Raw genomic sequence first — 8,080 nt, 5'->3', positions numbered from 1 at the left:
CATCTGAAAATGATGAGATGGTCCTTAAGGCAGTGCACCTTCAATTTAAATGCACTCAATTCCTGGAGATCTTGTTAAAAGGCAGTTTCTGATTTAATTGGTCTGGGGTGGGCCTGAGAGTCTGCATTTCTAACCAGTTCCCCTGGTGATGATCATGCTGCTGATTGGAGAACCACACTATTAAGTCTTCCCTGACCTCAAAGACTTCACTTGGCCAGTATTGTTGTTGTTGCTGTTGCTGTTCAGTCGCTCTGTCGTGGCCGACTCTTTGTGACCCCATGGACTGCAGCACGCCAGGCCTCCCTCTCCTTCACTATCTCCTGGAGTTTCCTCAGACCCATGTCCATCGAGTCGGTGATGCTATCCAACCATCTCATCCTCTGTCGTCCCCTTCTCCTCCTGCCCCCAATCTTTCCCAGCATCAGGGTCTTTTCCAGTGAGTCAGCTCTTTGCATCAGGTGGCCAAAGTTTTGGAGCTTCAGCTTCAGCATCAGTCCTTCCAATGAATATTCAGGGTTGATTTCCTGTAGGATAGACTGGTTGGATCTCTTTGCTGTTCAAGGGACTCTCAAGAGTCTTCTCCAACACCACAGTTAGACACATCAATTCTTGGGCACTCTGCCTTCTTTATGGTCCAACTCTCACATCCATATAGGATACTGAAAAAATCAGTATGATAAATGCCACAATGCAGGGTGACAGGGTCCCAAGTTTCCATAGAATCATAAAGAAGGGCATCTATTCCAATCTTGAAGAGTCAGGAGACGCTTTCAAAAGAGACATTTAAGCTGAGCCAAGCTGGAGTAGAGGGGAAAACATATGTACACAGTCCTAGAAGCAATGCTATATGATAGATACTTAATAGCCATCTCTCTAGGAGTAGGTGAGAAGGCCCGAATTTGTGGATTTTGCCTTGATATAAATACTCCTTGATATAAGTACTCCCATGGCTGACTCGAAAACCAACAGGACATCACTGAACACATGATTGGGAGAAGATGCACACCAAACTCACAAGTGACCAAAAATCCCCTTCAGAGCATCACTGCCTAGAGGTTTTACCATTATTCTAGGGAATTCCAAGCAGTCCTGTGGGGCGGGAACTCACTGTGGGGGGTGGGGAGAGCAGGCAGGGGAGAGGAGTGCAGGCAAAAAAGGGAGAGAAGCCTGGAAAGGACCACATGCCATTTTAAACAGTTTGAACTTCATCCGAAGGTAAATATAGAGCCACTGAACAGTTTTAAAAGGGAGTGACCTTGGTGAGAATAATACCTGTAGAGTGATGGAGCCTGACCACAGTGTTCTGGATGCAAATAAGAAGAGATGGAGCAGTCCTGGGAAGCGGAGGCATGGAGTCCAGACAGTATCTATACTTTCCTGCTAAGCAAACCAACCAAGGATGAAAGCAGAACTGTTGGGTAACTTGCAGCCCCAAATCCCTGATTCAGAGATTTTTTTTAACATGAAAGAAAAAGTGATTGCCTTTAAAAGAATATGACAGGGAATTCCCTGGCAGTACAGTAGTTAGAACTCCATGCTTTCACCACTGAGTTAAATCCCTGGTTGGGGAACTAGGATTCCACAAGCCATTTGCTTGCTGAACGAAGATTCAACAAACAAATGAATACGGTAAAGAGCCAATAAAGAGAAGAGGGGACCGCTGACGGAGGAAGGTCTCTGAGAACAGGTAAGGATGGGACCCCAAGTTCAGATGACCTAGTACAGGGTAGAGGAGTATAAGGACCATGAGATTAAGGACATGTGATTAATGCTAAAAACAATCCCAAGTAGTGCTCGGAGGACTAGCCTCTCGTTCATTCTTCTCAATGCTGCCTCGCCAGCGCCTGGAACATGGTGAATGCTAGTTGCTCAGTCATGCCTGATTCTTTGCAGCTACATGGACTGTAGCCTGCCAGGCTCCTCTGTCCATGGAATTCTCCAGGCAAGATTACTGGAGTGGGTTGCCATTTCCCTCTCCAGGGGGAACATGGTAGATGCTCGGCAATTATTTGCCAAGTGAATTAATGCATGAACAGCTAAGAGGTACTACTGATGAGACCCACGCTTTGCGCCAGGTCTGTGAAAATGATGGTAATGTATATGCTCTTGAATTCTTACAACTGCCCTGAGAGGTGGATGATTCTCCCCACTTGACAGATGAGGAAAGAAAGGTGTAGAGAGATACAGACATGAAGGCGTTCAGGATACGCCACCCCAAAATATATTGCTTTGGTATGATGGTCATTTTGAGCTGAAGGAATTTGAGAAACAGTTCCTCTCTGAAAGGTTCTCTGACCTTCCCTTTTCTACCTAAAAAAAGAACAAAGTTTCCCAGGAGGAAGTTGCCCTCACTGTACCAGGAAGAGAACATCCTTGTCCCCAGAGATGGGGAGTCGATACTGAAATGTACAATCACTCTGTACAAACATACTGAAATAGCCCTTCTCTTCCACGAATTCCCCTCATGGGTCTCCTGGTCACTTCCCCACGACGCTCTGTTATCATTTTTGGTAACAGAGCCCCAGCCCCTTTGTTATCATTTCTTTTCTAAAAGCTACAAAAGCTTCTTGCTGTGATCTCTTCTTTGGGTTGTCCTTCTCTTGTAAAATTTGATTAAAACGTGTACACTTTTCCCTCTATTACTATGTCTTATGTCAGTTTAATTCTTAGGCCCAGTTGTGGCCCCTAAGAGAATGGAGAATTTTTTCCTCCCCTACAGAAACTTGCCTGTAATCACACAGCTAATGAGTGGCAGATGTGTGATTTAATCCAGGTCAATCTGTTTCAAATTCCTGCTTTTCAACAATGATGATGATTTTAAATGTCTGGCTTTTACACATTCTCTCACGTTGCCATTTTACCGTATTCGCAAAGTACTGATGCCTGAACTCACCCCAGACCAACTGAACCAGAATCGCTGGATGTGAGACCCAGGTATCAGTATATTCTAAAAATATCTTCAGGTGATTCCAATGTGCAGAGAAAGTTGGAACCTACCTCATTAACTCATTTCCTAGTTTGAGGCTACAGATCTTTTCTAGATCTGCCATTTTATTTTGAAGGAAAATTTTTGCAAATACACCAAACAAAACATTTCACTTTATTTTCATCGAGTCAGTAAAGTACCAGGCCTACAGTAAGCATCCTGTCATTGGACAGTGTTCTCTAAAGCACTAATTTAATACCTTTATAGAGAAGTAGTAAATATTTGAAGTAAAAATTGAAAATACTTCAGAAAGAAAGAGGAAAACTTGTGCTACCTTACATCAGTAGAATAAGTATAAATAAGCTAATTACAGAGAGACAGAAGCTAGCACTTAAGCACGGAGCATGTGGCACCATAAATCCCAGCTCAACGCTCACTAATTTGTGAACTTCAGCAAGTTAACCTCTCTGTGCACCATTTCCCTCTCCTATACAGTGGAATTGCTGATAGTACCTACTTCCCGGGATTGTTAAGAGAAATGAAATGAGTTAATATGTGTAACCATGTGGAGCACGGGAGCATTTTGTGTCAGTCAGCGTTGTAATTGCCTATCTTTTCCTCCCAGAGTAAGAAAATTTTTGTCTGTTTTCTTCCCAGCCTGCTACATGTGGCCTTCCATCAATGCTTATTATTGTTATTTTAAAAATAAGATAATTATGTAAAATAACTGTCCAGCCTGTGTGTGAATGCCACTCAAAAATATTCACTGAATCTAAAACTAAAACTACAAAATTTACTCATAAAGCATGTTATGACATCATACTTTTGAGGAACTTGGTAAACCACTCTAAAATAAAGAAACTGATAGCTTCATTTAAAAAAATATGATTAGATAGTCAGGCCTTAAATTTTACATGTTATCATTCAAATAATATTGACCTTAGGTTAGAATAAAAATATGCAAAAATAAAAATGATTCAATATTAAAACTATAGAAGCACAGAGACTTTACCCTTTTTCTTAGCTTTGTTATTACATCATCATTTTATAGGCTACCTGTTTTTCCCTACCGATATTAACTTCTCAACAACAATTGAGAAGGAGAAAGAAAAGATAGGAAATATTCCAAATACTGAACTGCACTGAATAGTTTAATGTTGCCCTTTTAATAGCTGGAAATTTTTCGTGAAACAGCTCTGGCCACTCCACGACTTGTGAAACAAGTAATTTAGGAAGCTAGTGCTTTGTGAGCAATTCATAGCCCTTAAGGAAGTTGGAGCAATGAAATGTACACTGTGCCTATGAGTCATCCCTCAGATACTGGCATTTTTTTCAACAAGCCTCTGTAATGAGAAAAAAAATTATCATTTCACCCAAGCTTCTGAGGCCTGTTATCACTTTGTAGATTGAGTAACCCTTGGAGACAAGGCAATCTACTGGCCTGACAGCGTGGAAACAGCTTCCAGAGCAATCAACTTCCTGGAAACTGTTATTGGACCAATCAACCACCTAGAAACAGTACCTGGACCAATCAGTGTTTTCTAAGGACTACTTCACCTAAAACCTGCCACTGCTGCCTTGCAAACCAAAGAAATAAAACTGTACCTAAATTATTTCTCTGCTGACCTCATGTGTCCTGGCCCCTTTGACAGCCTATTTAACAGGCACCTGGAACTCTGCGCCCTTCAGTGGGATTTGTTCTGTACCGAATAATTTGTTTAGCCATGTCATATCCTTTGTGGAATAAGGTAAGGAATAAATACATTTAAGAATATATCATGTTGTACATTGTAGTGGTTTTGATGTTATTTTATGGGTGGTTTTTTTTGTTGTTGTTGTTCAAACTAGGTGGTTGTCAACCTTGGCTGCACCTTCCAATCACCTAAGGAGTTTTTAGAATCCTGATGCTCAGACCTCCCCCTACATCAGTTAAATCAGAATTTCTGTATCAGTATCTGTTAAAGTTTTGCAGATGATTCTCATGTGCATCTTAAATGGAAAACAACTGCTTAACTGGAGCTCAGCTAGATTAGAAGTTCTCCAAAGGCAAGACGATTTCTTATGTTTTGCTTTATTTCACCCCATGCAGCCTAGTGCAGTTTTTCTACCCAAACTAGGAAACTGGTTGATAGTAAAAACACAGGGAGTTATGGACAGGTATCTGGGATTTGAGGTAAGATCAGAATTATGTGATCCTCTGAGCACTGGAAGAAGTTTATAAGAGCTTGTTCTTCTGGGCTCAGATCTGTGTTTGAGGTCCAATTCTGTCACCACCCAACTCTCTGTCCTAAAGTAAGTTAATCATAAAAAATAATAATAATAAAGTAAGTTAATCATAAAATTAGGAAATAAAAGTATCTATTTGAAAAGGTGTCATAAGGGTTATACTAGATAATGTAAGGAAAGCACTTAGCCTGACCTTTGGTACATGCTCCAGAAATATCAAACTAAGAATAAAAACAAAATGATTGCTATGACCCACTTGCAAGAGTAATCCTTCCTAAAAGATGATGCATGCCATTCATGGGTAAGTTGAGAAAATAACTGCAGGAACAGTGTTCTAAATGTATCTGCAGGCCTGTTATTTAACTAAACAGAAATGTAATCTGATCAACCCTCCTGTCACCTGAACATTTCAGGTGACATTGTAGTAATGGAAGTGCCATTGCCTGCACAGACTATAAAAAGAGAAAACACTATAGAGATAGAAGAAAAGAAAGAAAAAAAGAGGGAGAGTTTATGGTGCGTGTCTAGCACTGTATGGGAGAAAGAACATACCTTCCATAGTGAGAGCAATTTTGACCCCAGCTCTGGGAGACTTTCCTGGATTATTAAAATAAAGTTAAGTGTGCAGTTACTCCAGCTACAGCTTGATTCTCTAGAATCAATGGGCCCTTTTGGAGGAATTCCCTGAAGAGTATCAGGCCTTATTTAATTACACAGCCTGATGAATGTGAGTGTGATAATCATAGAGAAGCCCCATCTTTTGTCCTCAAGAAACCCCTCTTAAAGTGTAGGAAAAGAAAAAATTTTCAAAACTTAATCACATTTACATGCTTCGCAGGTGGCGCTAGTGGTAAAGAATGCGCCTACCAATGCAGCAGATTTGAAACGTTAGTTCCATCCCTGGCTTGAGAAGATTCCTGGAGGAGGGCATGACAACCCACTCCAGTATTCTTGCCTGGAGAATCTCATGGACAGAGGAGCCTGGTGGGCTACAGTCCGTAGGGTAGCAAAGAGTCAAACACAACTGAAGCGACTTAGCACCCACAATCACATTTACATTCCAGCTTGTTAGGGCAGGAACTTCTCCTTTTGATTAACCTCTGTTAGTCACAATAATAATGCCACCTCCCATGTACATGAAGGATGTGACTCTTCCAGTATCTAAAAGAAGTCTTCAGCTATTGGCTTATGAGATTTCATTTTTGCAGAGATATAGCCTTTGCCCCTCCATCCAGCTAGGAGTTTCACAAATATATATCATTGGTCATGAGTGAAATTGGAAATTTCTCCTGCTACTACGAACATACAGGGAGGGATTAAATTTGCTGTAAAAACAGAAGGCCATTTTTATGATATCATCCAGGAAGTAAAGCATTATTTAATGAATTAGAAACTATTTTCTAAACTATGCCCTTGTGTCTTCAATGTTATTGCAGCCCCTTAACAAGTTTTTCATAATAAATAATACTCATGTGGCTTGAGAAAGCTAATATAGCAGTACAGATGCATAATTTATTTCCCAGGACATGGATAACACAGGCTCAAAATTGTAATTTGTCACACATACATACTACGAATGTGATTATATACAATGACAGTTTTTTTCATACATTATCTAGTTCTTCCAGTCACATGTGTTATTAACATGATTGTCATTTTTCCCACTGGATTCCTTTGACACCTTTTTTGAAAACCAATCAACTGTAAAAATGTCAGTCTACTTCTGGATTCTATTCTGTTCCATTGATCTATTTACACCAACATCAATCTGTCTTGATGACTGTAACTTTTTAGTAATTCTTGAAATCAGGAAATTCTGACAATTTGACAAGTTTGACAAAGTTCTCATACTTTATCCTCTTTAAAGCTCATTTTCTCTGTCCTTTGAAATTTCACAAAAAATTTACAAATCAGCTTGTAAATTTCTTTTTAAATGACCCTGCCATGATTCTGATTTGGATGGTTTTTACTCTAGATCAGTTTATGAATGATTGACATCTTGATAATATGAAGGCTTCTAATCATGAGCAGTTCCCAATTTCTACTCTATTTAGATTTTAATTTCTCTCTATAATACTTGTATTTTTCAGTATAGATGTTTGCACATTTTTTGTTAAATTTGTTCATTCTTAAGTATTTTGTTGTGCTGCTTTCATAAATAGTATTTCTTTTTAAATTTCACATATGGCCCGGTAGCATAAAAAGTATCTTGGTGAATATCTGATATGCACTTGTAAAGAATGTATACTCTGCAATTTTTGGATCATCTAAATATGTCAGTTAGGTCAAGTTGGTAAGAATGCTGTTCAAATTTCGTATATCCTCACTGATATTTTTGTCTATTAATTCTATCACATACTGAAAGAGAAGTATTAGAACCTCCAAGTATGACGGCAGATCAATTTGTCTTGTCAATTTTTGCTTTTGTATACTTTGATGCTCTGCTGGTAAGTGATCACACAGTTTGATCTGTTATGTTTTCTTGATTGATTGACCTTTTATTGTTACAGTATCATTCTTGGTTCCTGAAAATACTCTTTGTCTTTAAATTTAGTTCGCCTGATATGTGGAAATACAGAAATACTAGCTTTCTGATGCTTAGTGTTTGCATGCTATAGAGAAACAGCTTAAAAATTAAAGAGGTTAGAAATTAAAGAAGGTTAAAAATACAAATCTATGTATGTCTCTGTATTTAAGTGTATCTCCTATAAACAGAATATAGTTGGGCCCTGCTTTTTATCCAGGCTGACAATCTTTATCTTTTAATTGGAAAGTTCAGTCCTTCAAAGTTGATGTATTTATGTTATAGGTGGGGCTTCCCAGGTGGCAGTACTGGTAAAGAACCCATCTTCCAATGCATGAGACATAAGAGACATGGGTTTGATCCCTGGGTTGGGAAGATCCTCTGGAGGAGGGCATGGCAACCCA

At 39.4% G+C, this 8,080-nt stretch overlaps 1 long non-coding RNA gene across 2 annotated transcripts in view; it reads left to right on the top strand.

Annotated features, from left to right (window-relative positions):
- Nucleotides 1-759: 759 nt before the first annotated feature.
- LOC104969735 (uncharacterized) overlaps nt 760-8,080 on the top strand; it is a 30,361-nt gene continuing 23,040 nt past the window's right edge. The window contains exon 1 of one of the 2 annotated variants that reach the window (XR_009495829.1): nt 760-4,674. This is a non-coding gene — a long non-coding RNA (uncharacterized lncRNA). The remainder of the gene's footprint in view (nt 4,675-8,080) is intronic. The other variant, XR_009495830.1, reaches the window with a different exon arrangement.

Source organism: Bos taurus, chromosome 9 (assembly GCF_002263795.3).
Source record: "Bos taurus isolate L1 Dominette 01449 registration number 42190680 breed Hereford chromosome 9, ARS-UCD2.0, whole genome shotgun sequence".
NCBI classification, from domain to species: domain Eukaryota; kingdom Metazoa; phylum Chordata; class Mammalia; order Artiodactyla; family Bovidae; genus Bos; species Bos taurus.
This window is presented reverse-complemented; position numbering and strand designations above follow the sequence as displayed.